The sequence below is a fragment of the Leopardus geoffroyi genome, chromosome B4, assembly GCF_018350155.1.
Source record: "Leopardus geoffroyi isolate Oge1 chromosome B4, O.geoffroyi_Oge1_pat1.0, whole genome shotgun sequence".
NCBI classification, from domain to species: domain Eukaryota; kingdom Metazoa; phylum Chordata; class Mammalia; order Carnivora; family Felidae; genus Leopardus; species Leopardus geoffroyi.
Window position 1 is genome coordinate 59,187,540 of NC_059341.1, and position 13,661 is coordinate 59,201,200.

Genomic DNA, 13,661 nt, shown 5'->3' on the forward strand with positions numbered 1-13,661 from the left:
GGCTAGACATAATTATTCAGAAAAAATAAATTTTCTCTAGATTATATAGAGAAGAATTAACTTGGGATTTTTGTGGAGCAGAATTATGTGAATGACATTATTTTCTTGTCTGTCTTCACTAATAGGATATATCTTTTGAATTAGCAACTTGTTAAGGCCAAGTAAAAAATACCAGCTTTATCTAACAAACGTTTGGCATTTTGACCAACTGTAAATATATAGTTAAAGCAAAAAAAAAAAAATCTAAGGACACCTGGGAGACTCAGTTGGTTAAGGATCCAGCTCTTGATTTCTGCTCAGGTCATGGTCTCATGATTTGTGGGATTGAGCCCTGTGCTGGGCTCTGCGCTGACAGTACGAAGCCTGCTTGGGATTCTGTGTGTGTGTGTGTGTGTGTGTGTGTGTGTGTGTGTGTGTGTGTCTCAAAATAAATAAACATTTTAAAAATCTAAATAAAAGTAATATATGCTTATCTGGTAATGTGATGAATATAGTCATGAATGAAAATTAAGAATTGGCAATAACCCTACCATACAGATAACATTTTGTTGTATGTCTGCTCACGTTTTCTATGGATAGGATATGTACATATTTCACACATATATAGTTTTATTTATATATTATACATTTGTGTGCATAATATAGTTATATATATATACATACTATGTATACATGTAGAATGTTTTTCAAATATACTGTATTAATACTTGTATACACTTTATAAAACTCAAACATATCTTATATATGATTTGGAGTGTTATTGTTTAACTTAATATATTATGAGATATTTCCTAAGTTATCAAGTATTCTGAAACATGCCTTTTTATGGAGACATTCAGTCTTTCATTGCCTGGATAGGTCAGAGTTTTTACCGAACCTAATACTTTGTTGTTGGACATCTAGGATGTTTTAGATGAGAATTTTTGTATAAGTTTCCCTTTCCCGTTTCAAAAATGTTATAGAATTTAGAGGGATAGGAAAGTCTTTGAGGGATGGTCTAGTTCACACCTCCTTAATCCTTTAATTATCCTTATAAGCGGGACTGAGAATAAGTAAAACTGTACAAGGGATTTATTCCATTTGCTTTTCTTTTATTCCTCTTCTTGCTTAGGTGTTCAATGCCTTCAGCCCCCTTCTCTCTCTGCATGTTGCCCAAATTATCGAAGCCTCATCTCTCTGGTTTTAATAATGATAGCAGTAACAACAACAACAACAAGTAAGGCATACAGGGCTTACTCTGTACCAGGTTCTAGTCTAAATATTACATTTACTTCAACTTATTTAATTCTTACAGAACCTTCTGAGGTAGGTGGATACCGTTACTATCCCCCAGTTACAGAGATGGAATCAGAGAGTGGTTAAGTTCATTATTCATATTCACACAGACTTAGTAAGTGGTGGACCCAGCATCTGAGCCTAGGCTGCCAAGTTCTAGAGACTGAGCTCTAACCACTATGTTGTAACAGAGGATCCCCAGGGTAAAGATGGCAAGGAAGTTTTATTCTGAGCTCTACTTGCAATTGCTGGGAATGACTGCCTGGAATGGTGTATTGAGGATTCGGAGGCCGCATCTGGGTTTAGAGAAGAAAAGAACCGTGATGTACAAACAATATCTCCCTTATGTGAAAGGGTGGAGCTGTTGCATATTTCCCATCTTTGCCTTATGGTTTTCGTTATGCTAGAATTAGGGATACAGGGATAAAGCTCTAGAGATAAAAAAAAAAATTCTGTAGGAGGAATAGAGTTAACTAATTTACTGTTTCTGCAGGAGGGACATGACAGGGCAGAGGTTAGGGCTATTACAGGCCTTGGAAATCACTTTTGTTCTACTCCCTTCCTGTCAACTGGCATGCTACCTCCTTCAGTGCCGATGACTCCATATGCATTTCAAGACTGCTATTTTCATATTTGTTAGAAAACTCTGCCTCTTTCATTCTGTTCATCCTCAGCTGAAATAAAAACAGAGGGCAACGGAAGGAACAAAGGCTTGAAGACAGGGATATGGCCTTGTATTTTTGGCTCCATTGAATCCACTCTTTTCTTGTGTAGCACTTACTAAGCCTCCCCTAACCCCAATTCTCTCATCTGGAAAATAATTCTTATGTTTTAAATTGTCATGGAGATTAAATCAGATAATTGTATTGGAAATGCCTTATATGCTGAAGATGAATGTTTCTTCCCTCATTCTTATTAACTCATACATTGTATCCTTTCATATTCTTTTTTTCCTTTGATTACTTCTGATGGAGGCCATTTACTATAATATTTAATAGCTTGGTTTTTGGTTATATGGAAATATCCTTATCACGCTTTTAATTATGGCTAGTTAGAAATCAACACTCAAATAAAGATCTGGCTAGTGCTTGGTGACTACACAAAACTGTGCAGAGGGTTAATTTAGTGCTTGCTTGTTCACAAATTGTATTTTAAGAAGTATTATAGAGGGGCGCCTGGGTGGCTCAGTCAGTTGAGCGTCCGACTTCGGCTCAGGTCATGATTTCACGATCCGTGAGTTCAAGCCCCGCGTCGGGCACTGTACTGACCACTCAGAGCCTGGAGCCTGTTTCAGATTCTGTGTCTCCCTCTCTCTCTGACCCTCCCCTGTTCATGCTCTGTCTCTCTCTGTCTCAAACATAAATAAACGTTAAAAAAAATTAAAAAAAAGTATTATAAAAAAAAAAAGCCAGTAACTCTCTCCTATGTTCATAGTGCAACCATTTCTTTTTTTTTTTTTTTGTAAGTTTATTTATTTTGAGAGGGGGTGGGAGAAGCAGAGAGAGGGAAACAGAGAGAATCCCCAGCAGGCCCCACGCTGTCAGGGCAGAGCCCAAGGTGGGGCTTGAACTCACGAACCACAGGATCATGACCTGAATCAAAATGAAGAGTCGACGCTTAACAGCCTAAGCCACCCTGGTGCCTCCGTGCCACCATTTTCTAAATGGTCCAAGGCGGAAACTCAGGGGTCATCATATTCACTCACTTTAGTTTTGCATAACTTCTATTGTACACTAATCTTTTCTTCAGCAGTGTCCACTCTGACGTCAATCTCATCTGTGTAGGAAACTTTGTATACCTTTTAGAAGGACCTACTTAGGAGGGCTGGCCCTTGGGTGCCACCTTGGAACCTGGCTTTGGAATATTCCCTACATTCATAAGGCTCTTTTGCCCACTGGCAAACTCCCTGCTGTACCAGCTTGCCTAGACATAGATTAATTGTACAGATGACGTATTTATAGTGAACACCAGCTTTCCTACTGGGAGTCTGGAGTTTCGGTAGTTGTAGAGGGTGCCAACATGACCATCCCCCAGTGAAAACCTTGGACTTTGAATCTTAAGCAGGCTTCTCTGGGAAGAAATACTGAATTTTGTTGGGAGGAAGGAGCATGTTCTGTGTGGCTATTCCTCCATTCTTTACTCCCTCTGGCCCCAGAGGGAGAGCTTTGGAAGCCTGTGCCTGAATTCCTGCAGACTCCACCTATATGTCTTCTTCCTTTGTGGGGCCTGCTGAGTATGGCTGTGCTGTAACACAGCATAGGTCTGATTACACTCCCACTGTGGTAATGAGCCTTCTGAGCCATTCTAGTGAGTGATCCAATATGTGGGTGGGCCCGGGACACCCAAAAAACAGTCCTCTGTATTTTTCATGCCTTAAAAGTTTAATTTGAATCTTTTTCATATCATCCGTGTCTCCTCTTAACAAGCTCAATCTTTTCTCTACCTTCTTGAACATATGGAATATATTTCTTACAATTGTTTTAATGTCTATGTCTATTAATTCTATCATGTGTGCCATTTCTGGGACTGTTGCCCTTGGATAATTATTTTGTTCTTCTCATAAGGGGTTGTTTTACCCCCCTTTTGGCATACTTAGTAATTTTTTTTATTGGATGCCTGATATGAATTTTGCCTTTTTGCTTATTGGATATTGTAATATTCCTTTAAATGTTCTTGTGCTTTTTTCTGCAGTTAAGTTACTGGAACATAGTTTGATCCTTGGAGGCTTTCTTTTGAGCCTTGCTAGGTGGGACCAGAGCAGCCTGTAGGCTCACAGCCAAGGCAGCACTCTTCTGTGTTCCCTATCTGATGCTCTGCATATTACAGGGTTTTTCCACTCTGCCTGGTGGGAACACAAATTCCTCCCAGTCATTTGTGAGCCCCACGAATCACCCCGTCTGTTCCTTGAGGTGGTCCTTTTCTGGCCTTAGTAGTTTCTCCACAGCACACACTGATCAGCGTTTAATTTAAGATGCAAGAGGAACCCTCAAGAAATCTCTAGAAATTTCTCTTTTTGTGGCTCCCTCCTTTCCACTCGGCTCTCTCCTCTCTAGTGCTCTAGTGCCCTGTGACTTGTAGCTGCCATGGCCTCTCCAAATTCTCAACTCTCTCTCCTCAACTCAGGGAGACTTCTGGGCTTTGTTTGGGTTCCCTCTTTGGGTGCTGAGGCCTGGAAACCAGGCAGTGAGTTAGGGCTATCATGGGGCTCCCTTGTTTGTTTTCCTTTTCTACAGGATCGCTGCTCTCCACCACTTGTTGCCTAGTGTCTAAAGACCATTGTTTTGCATATTTTGTTCATCCCTTTTTAGTTAAATTTTTTTTTTAATGTTTATTTATTTTTGAGACAGAGAGATAGAGCATGAACGGGGGAGGGTCAATGAGAGAGGGAGACACAGAATCTGAAGCAGGCTCCAGACTCTGAGTTGTCAGCACAGAGCCCGATGCAGGGCTCAAACTCACAGACCAATATCATGACCCAAGCCAAAGTCAGACGCTTAACCGACTGAGCCACCCAGGTACCCCTTCACTTTTTAGTTTTTAAGGTGTGTGTGTGTGATGGTAGATCTAGCCTGTTACTTCTTCAGGGTCAGAAGTGGACATCCATATTTCCACACTATCTTTGAATTATGAAGCTATGGGCCTTAACTTCTCTGGGGACAATGCCTGGCACACATTACCTGCTGAATGACTAGAGGACTGAATGACTGGTCTCCTTAACTTTACTATAGAGTTAAAGATACAGTATGATTCTTCATTTGCCAGACTAGACACATATTAGTAAAGCTTCAAATAATTATATTTAAATCTATGCATACTTGAAACAAAATCCCTGCTCTGGCATTTAGTAGTTACTGATCTTATGACTTATTCCCTTCTGAGGATAACATGTGGCTTATAGGGCAGGCAGGAGAATGAACCAAGAGGTGATGTGGGTAAAGTGCAAAATAAGTTCTGAGTTAAAGTGGAGTTCTTGTTATTTTTAGTGTGCTGAAAGGGTGACCTTGCATTGATGCAAGATTTTATGATTCATGTGCTTTCCATATATATATATATATATATATATATATATATATATATATATATCTTATATAACCCTAGCAATATATTTTCTCCCAAATAGTTACCTAGGTTTAATAAAAAGCAAACAAAATTCTCAAGGTTCTTATGAAAGAAGAAAAAAACAAAACAAAACAAGCTAATATTTCACTATTTGGAGACGTGGGAGCAGAGCATTGCTTTATAGAAGCCTCTTGAACATCATGCTCTACTTCTGGCTTTGAAGAACAACATCTGGCTTGCGTGATAGACTTTGTTTCTCAAGTTTTTAACTCGTTCTTCATCTACTTGTGTATGCCAAAGCTGTTTTCCACAGACTCCCCTTTGTACTCACCTTCTGTGATATACAGCCTAAAACTGACAGCTGGTACAATTGGGAAGGTCTTGAATGGCTGGACTGCAAGCTCCCCTCCCCACTCTGCTCTCACGGATAAGGCCCCCCAGCCAAACAACCCTCCTTATCAAGGGGACCAGACACAGTCTCTGTTTATCTCTCACTAATGGGTTTTAGTTTCTTGCCAGCCTGTCGAATTATTCAAACAAGCCAATCATATCCCACGTGGGAACCAGAGGGCACCTTACGCTCTTGACACTACAAAACCTACTTCCCATCCTCCCTGGTTGTTCATGCTACATCTGCATGCACCCTCCATGTGGCCCTGCGTGGGGCTCTGTGTCCCCCTTCCCTTGGCTATGAGGGTACATGACTCAGAAACTGCTGTTGATTTCATCTGCCCAATTCTGGGTATCAGATATTTGGCCATCCTCAGAACCCTAGGATGGGAATCTCTCCCTTGGCAGTGGGGTGAATAGAAAGTGACTAAAACACCATCCTTGTCACCCACTGCACCTGCTCTCCTCACCTCTCAGCACTATTAGGGATGTGTGGAGGCAGTGCCTCCAGATTCACTCCACCGAATAAAGAGATCAGGGTCTGAGAGGAGGAGGAAAGGGCAGGGAGAAAGAAGGCACGTACTAGGATGCTTGCTAATCCTGTCCAAGCTCTGGGAGTTTACAGACACTGGTTCCCAGAAGAGGTTGGGGGAGAGGGGATAAGGAGGCAGACCCAGCTTCTCCAGCTCTGGCTCTCAGTGCCAGCTCTCCCACACTCCGGCAGAGGATGACATGGAGTGTGGCAGGATAGGGTGCTCTTTCTGTGTACTCTTGTCCTCCCTTCATCATCACCCATGATGGGGAAGGAGTCTTTTAATCTGACGACATATCCAAATTATGCTGTGAGCAATCTATATTAGGAAGAGGAAGATTTGCCTGTTAAATAACTTCTTTGGTCAAGAGTCCCACTGAGCATGTGAAATATGAAATTCATATGAAATATATATATATATATATATATATATATATATATATGAAATATATATACATTTTTTACACGTGTTCTGTTTTATTATGTACAAAACCAAGCATACAATAATCATAACAGCAAATAACAAACATGCCCAACAGAGTCAGGCCATTTGAAAAGGAGCTCTGTACCTGCATGTAAATACATAATAAATACTGCTTCTCTGTTACTTTGAAATCTGGTATCACCTATAGTTTTATATTTTTAACTACTCAAGTAAGTGAGCATAAGGAGGACTTAGGCAATATCTAAATCATGAAAGGTAAATATTCTTTCATCTCTCTGGAAACTAACCTAATAGCTTAAGAACCACTCCAAGCCTTCCTCCCTTTAGCCCGTAGCTGCCATAAGATCAACTATGTCCCCCGATCTTTGTTGACATGGGTACCCACCCAGCCCTACAAGTCACTTGTGAACCTCTGGCCAGTCTAGCCATTAAAGATTTGAGAAATAGTCTCAATCTAAATAAGTGTAGCTAATACTGATATATTTTTGCAGTTTGTTTTTGTATGTTTTTGTTTTCCACTGATTCTAAGCCTGAAGTAATTCTTCTTACATTATCTACACTATTTTTTTTACCTTGGATTATTTTAATTGGTTTAAACACAATGTGGATGTAAATAATTCCCCAGAAATGAGAGGCACTTCCCTGAATACTGAATGAATGACTCATGTCCCCAGACTAGCAGGACACTTGGTGGCTTGGACCTGACCAGCCAGAGGAGGTCATAACTCCCACTTGCCAGCACTGTCTGCATGAAAATGGCCACACTCCTGTCTGCAGCATTTACAAAAGGAGGCTGTGTTGGAGATGTGTATCAGAAATCACGGAATTCAAATTGTGCTTATGTTCTGTAGTGAATCTATGCCGTTCATCAGGTGCTCCGATCCCATTGCAAGAATAGTGGTTAACATAAACCATCAACCTGAGGCAAAAATGTAAACAGCCAAAGTCACTTCTGCAGGCTTTTAAAATGGTTTTAACATGTGACATTATATCTATTCTCCAAATTAGGCAACCGACTTCAATCAAAGAGCAAAGAATAAATGGAACATTTCAGGCACCACCTATAAATTTCTTTAAAAAATTTTTTTTAATGTTTATTTATTTTTGGAGGAGAGAGAGACAGAGTGTGGGGGGAGGGCAGAGAGAGAGGGAGACAGAATCTGAAGCAGGCTTCAGGTTCTGAGCTGTCAGTATAGAGCCTGTTGCGGGGCTCAAACCCACAAACCACAAGATCGTAACCTGAGCCGAGGTCGGATGCTCAACTGACTGAGCCACCCGGGCGCCCCCCACCTATAAATTTCTTAATCATGATGGTCTTCAGCTCTGACACATGGAAGGCAAAGCAGCCTGTGACCCTCAACCTGAGGGATCTCCAAGAGTACCCAAAGAGAGCATTACCAGAGAAGGCAGCGGCTCAGCCTAAACCCCCTAGTATTAGTAACAGGAGTATGTATATGTGTATAACATGCTTACAGAGCTTTATCAGCCCTGAAATGTTATCAAGAGCTAAGTAAAAATCTCAGCAGAGAAAGGATCATGAGTGAGGTGCAGTACCAGCTGTGTATAAAGGACTAGTCCATTTGTGCTCACAAGGAGCAGGACAGGCGCAGAACACATGGGGTGCCACTCAGGAAGCACAGAAGAGTGAAGTAAGACCAGTACTATTTTCAAACTACAATAAAGACACCGAGTGTAGAAGTTACAGCATCCCCGAGAACTTGGGAAGGGATGCCCACTGGATATGCATCTTTGTTCACATCCAAAGGTACAAGATCTTAGTGTGAAGAGCATGCTTTCTCCCATAGGGTAGTGTGAAAAATAGACTCTAAGGGGGAATCTGTGAAAATCTAGAAATGAAGTCTTGGAAGAAAGAAATGACCATGAAGATGTGTATATGTTATTTAATACTATTAAAGTCAAATTTTAAAATGGGACCTTAATATCGAACTTTTGCCCATTATTATTTCATTTATAAATGCATCTTGTCCTTATGCTATTAACTTAAAGTGTCTTGGACAGCACTGGCTGCTCCGTGCAGCCTGCAGGCCAGTATGCATTTTCAAATGAAAACAGCCAAGTTTTTAATTTGCCCCAAAGGTGAAAAAATTGAAACCGATATGTATGAAAACAAAGAGAGTGATCATTTAAAGGCACAAAATCAGCTACAGTCATTGAAACATACTGGATATCAAGTAGTTAACCGAAGGTTTTAAGGATATTCACGATATCAACAGAAGTGTCACAGCACAACTGTACAGACAAGGAGGTATCACTTAAGGGCAGTTAAATAAGAAGCATCTAGAAGAGCCAGGGAGCCACAGGACCAGTTAAGGATATTAAGAAGACACTCAGTAATCCCTATTATTCCTATTCCACTCCCCCTCTCCATCTCAAAATGTGTCCTCACTCCTCTGCCCCAAAGCAAGGTGATAAAAGCTGCTCTTGCAAAGTAAAACAGATCCTTACGTTGACTACAGACAGCAGGATATCCAGGTCTCAAATCAGTAATGGAATGACTGTGACAGTCACATGTGGTTCTGTGTGTGTCTGATTTCAGGCCTTTTGTGTACGAACTCTAAAATGTGGTTTTTCTCATGCACTTTCTTCCAGAAGCCACATATGCCAGAAACACTAGGGTGCCAGAATTTTCATGTTTATCTCCCACCTAACAGTAGCATTCCTGCTGAGACCCACTAACTTATACCTGGACAAAGTCTTTGCACTACTTTAACCTCAAACACAAAGACTCCAAAGGTGGACTTCACCACTGTGAAGCTACCACAACCCTATCACAGCTATCATTGCCCTTACACAAAATGATATCAAAAAAATTGTTGCCTTCTCCACCGGAAGTCAACTGGGACTCATGATAGTAACAATCGGCATTAACCAACCCTACCTTGCATTCCTACACATTTGCACACATGCATTTTTCAAAGCTATGCTGTTCATATGCTCTGGATCAATTATTCACAGCCTAAACGATGAACAAGACATTCAAAAAATAGGCGGCTTATATAAAATAATACCATTCACCACTACATCCCTCATTGTCAGAAGCCTCACACTCACAGGAATACCCTTCCTAACAGGCTTTTACTCTAAAGACTTAATCATTGAGACCACCAACACATTAAATGCCAAAGCCTGAGCCCTAATAATAACTCTCATCGCCACATCCCTAATAGCCACCTACAGTTCCCAAATCATATTCTTCGCACTCCTAGGACAGTCAATTTTAATCAACAAAAATAATCCCCTCCTAATAAACTCTATCAAACATCTTTTAATCCAAAGTACTTTTCTGGGGTATCTAATTTCTTATAATATCCCCCGACAACAATTCCACAGATAACTATGCCTCATTATCTGAAATTAACTGCCCTTGCTATGACTATTATAGGTTTCATGATGGCATTAGAACTTAGCAACTAAAAACCTAAAATTTAAACATACTTCAAGCCTCTTCAAATTCTCTAATTTGTAGGATACTTCCCAATCATTATGTACTGCATCCCACCAATAGAATCTGATTCAATGCTACTAGAAATAATCTGATTAGAAAATATATTACCAAAATCCATCTCCTATTTTCAGATAAAAACATCAACTACTATGTCTAACCACAAAGGATTAATTAAATTATATTTCCTCTCCCTCATGATCACCCTAACTCTTGGCCTATTCCTACTTAATTTCCACAAGTAACCTCCACAATTACTAGAATACCAGTAAGGAAGGACGAACCAGTGACAATAACTAATCAAGTTCCATAGCTATATAAAGCTGTAATTCCTAGGTTTCCTCACTAAAAAATCCTGAATCATCTGTATCATAAATAACTCAATCACCTGCACCATTAAACTTAAACACCACCTCAATCTCATCCTCTTTCAGAATATAACAAGCTGTTAATAATTCTGTAACACCTCCATAATAAATATTCCTAACACAGTCTTATTAGATGCTCAAACCTCAGGATACTGTTCAGTAGGCATAGCCATAGTATAACCAAACACCAGAAGCATGCCCCCCAAGTAAATTAAAAGACCATTAAACCTAAGAAAGAACCCCCAAATTTCAATACAATTCCACAACCAACACCACCAGCCACAATCAATCCAAACCCACCATAAAAATTGGAGAAGGCTTTGAAGAAAAACTAACAAAGCTAATCACAAAAATAGCACTTAGAATAAATACAATGTACATCATCATTATTCCCACATGGAATCTATCCATGACCAATGATATGAAAAACCACCGGTGAATTTCAACTGTAAGCATTTAATGACCAACATCCGAAAATCTCACCCACTCATCAAAATCATCAACTTATCATTCATCAGCCTTCCAGCTCCATCCAACATTTCAGCATGGTGAAACTTCAGCTCCTTACTAGGAGTCTGCCTAATTCTACAAATGCTAACAGGCCTATTCCTAGCCATGCACTATACAACAGACACAGCAACCCCCTTCTCATCAGTAACTCACATTTGCCGTGACGTCAACTATGGCTGGATTATCTGATATACACATGCTAACAGAACTTCTATATTTTTCATCTGCTTATTTATACATATAGGTCGAGGCATATACTCTTACACCTTCTCAGAAACACGAAACATCAGAATTGTACTGCTATTTACAATCATGGCTATGGCCTTCATAGGTTACATTTACCATGAGACCAAATATCCTTCTGGGGGGCTAATGTCATCACGAACCTCCTATCAGCAATCCCCTATATTGGAACTAACTTAGTAGAATGAATCTGAGGGGGATTCTCAGTAGACAAAGCCATCTTAACACAATTCTTTGCTTTCCACTTTATTGTCCCATTTATCATCTCAGCCTTAGCAACAGTCCACCTTTTATTCTTACACGAAGCAGAATCCAACAACCCCTCAGGAATAATATCTGATTCAGATAAAATCCCATTCCACCCATACTACACAATCAAAGACATCCTAGGCCTTTTATTCCTCATTCTAATACTAATATTACTTGTCCTATTTTCACCCGACCTTTAGGAGACCCAGACAACTACACCCCTGCCAATCCCATAAACACACCACCACCCATTAAGCCTGAATGGTATTTCCTATTAATATATGCAATCCTCCCATCCATTCCCAATAAACTGGGAGGGGTCTTAGCCCTAATTCTCTCTATCCTAATCCTAGCAATCATCCCCTACTCCACACTTCAAAACAACAAGGAACAATATTCTGACCACTTAGCAAATGTCTATTCTGATTTTTAGTAGCAGACCTACTAAACCTAACATGAATTGGATGTCAAACAGTAGAATATCCTTTCATCACCATTGATCAATTAGCCTCCATCCTATACTTCTCTAACCTCCTAATCTTCATACCTGTTTCCGGTGTTATTGAAAACCATCTTTTAAAATGAAGAGTCTTTGTAGTATATAAAATACCTTGGTCTTGTAAACCAAAAAAGGAGAATATCTGCCCTCCCTAAGACTTCAAGGAAGAAGCAGCAGCCCCACCATCAGCACCCAAAGCTAAAATTCTATTTAAGTTATTCCTTGCAATACCAGAAATTGACACCAGAACTTTCATAATTCATATATTGCATACTTTTTTACTGTGCTTGCCCAGTATGTCCTCATTTCGCCATAGTCTGCAAACAAACCTTATGGCTATGTGGATCTAAGCATGTACAATAAATCTATTACAGTATATAAGATATACTATGCATAATCGTGCATTAACTGGTATTCCCCATGGATATTAAACATATACAATAAATCTATTAATATTACATAAGACATATTGTGTATAATCGTGCATTAACTGATTTCATGGATGGTCTTCTATGGACCTCAACTGTCTGCAAGAGTTTAATCACCTGGCCTCGAGAAACCAGCAACCCTTGCTTGAATGTGTACGTCTTCTCGCCCCGGGGCCATTCCAACATGGGGGGTTTCTATACTGGAACTAAACCTGGCAACTGGTTCTTACTTTGGGGCCATTTCAATTCTTTACTCCAATCCTACAACTACCTCAGATAGGACATCTCGATGGACTAATGACTAATCAGCCCATGATCACACATAACTGTGGTGTCATGCATTTGGTATTTTTTAAATTTTAGGGGAGGAACTTGCTATGACTTAGCTATGACCGTAAAGGTCTTGACACAGTCAAATAACTTGTGGCTGGGCTTATTTACTATGCTATGTCTCCACATCACACAGATAAGGTGGAATTCAGTCAATGGTTATAGGACATATACTTTAACTCAATGCTTCAACAGGGATGCACACACATACACGCACACGCACAGGTACACATACATGCACACGTACATATATACAAGTACACATGTCTTTATCCAACAGATAAATAGCTTAACCAACCCCTCTTTTTTTTTTTTTAATTTTTTTTTTCAACGTTTATTTATTTTTGGGACAGAGAGAGACAGAGCATGAACGGGGGAGGGGCAGAGAGAGAGGGAGACACAGAATCGGAAACAGGCTCCAGGCTCTGAGCCATCAGCCCAGAGCCTGACGCGGGGCTCGAACTCACGGACCGCGAGATCGTGACCTGGCTGAAGTCGGACGCTTAACCGACTGCGCCACCCAGGCGCCCCTTAACCAACCCCTCTTAATCCTGTAACCTCATGATAGATATATGTATTTATTATTAAATACCAAACTCCAAAAACAAGACTAAATTCGCATCTAAACATAAGGCCTGAGTACAAATCCTTATAGATACACCAAAAAATCCCAATTAAACATTAGCCATAAATATCAGCGTGACACCTCGACTCACAGCTATTTATGGATATGCAGTCCTGAGCTCTAATTCGTCCCTATTGAGCAATATTCTCTCACAACTAATACTATAAATCAATTAACTAATCCAACATACCTCTGTCAATGTAGTTTAAATAAGAAAGCAAGGCACTGAAAATGCCTACATGAGT

At 40.1% G+C, this 13,661-nt stretch overlaps 1 protein-coding gene across 17 annotated transcripts in view; it reads right to left on the reverse strand.

Moving 5' to 3' along the window:
• Window positions 1–13,661, reverse strand: part of LMNTD1 (lamin tail domain containing 1) — a 523,246-nt gene that overhangs the window by 29,174 nt on the left and 480,411 nt on the right. The window contains exon 13 of one of the 17 annotated variants that reach the window (XR_006709237.1): window positions 6,955–7,620. The exons of 15 other annotated variants lie outside the window; for them this stretch is intronic. The gene's annotated coding sequence lies outside the window, so the exon portion shown is untranslated. Of the gene's footprint in view, window positions 1–6,954; window positions 7,621–13,661 lie in introns of those variants that run through there. One more of the 17 variants, XM_045465478.1, reaches the window with a different exon arrangement.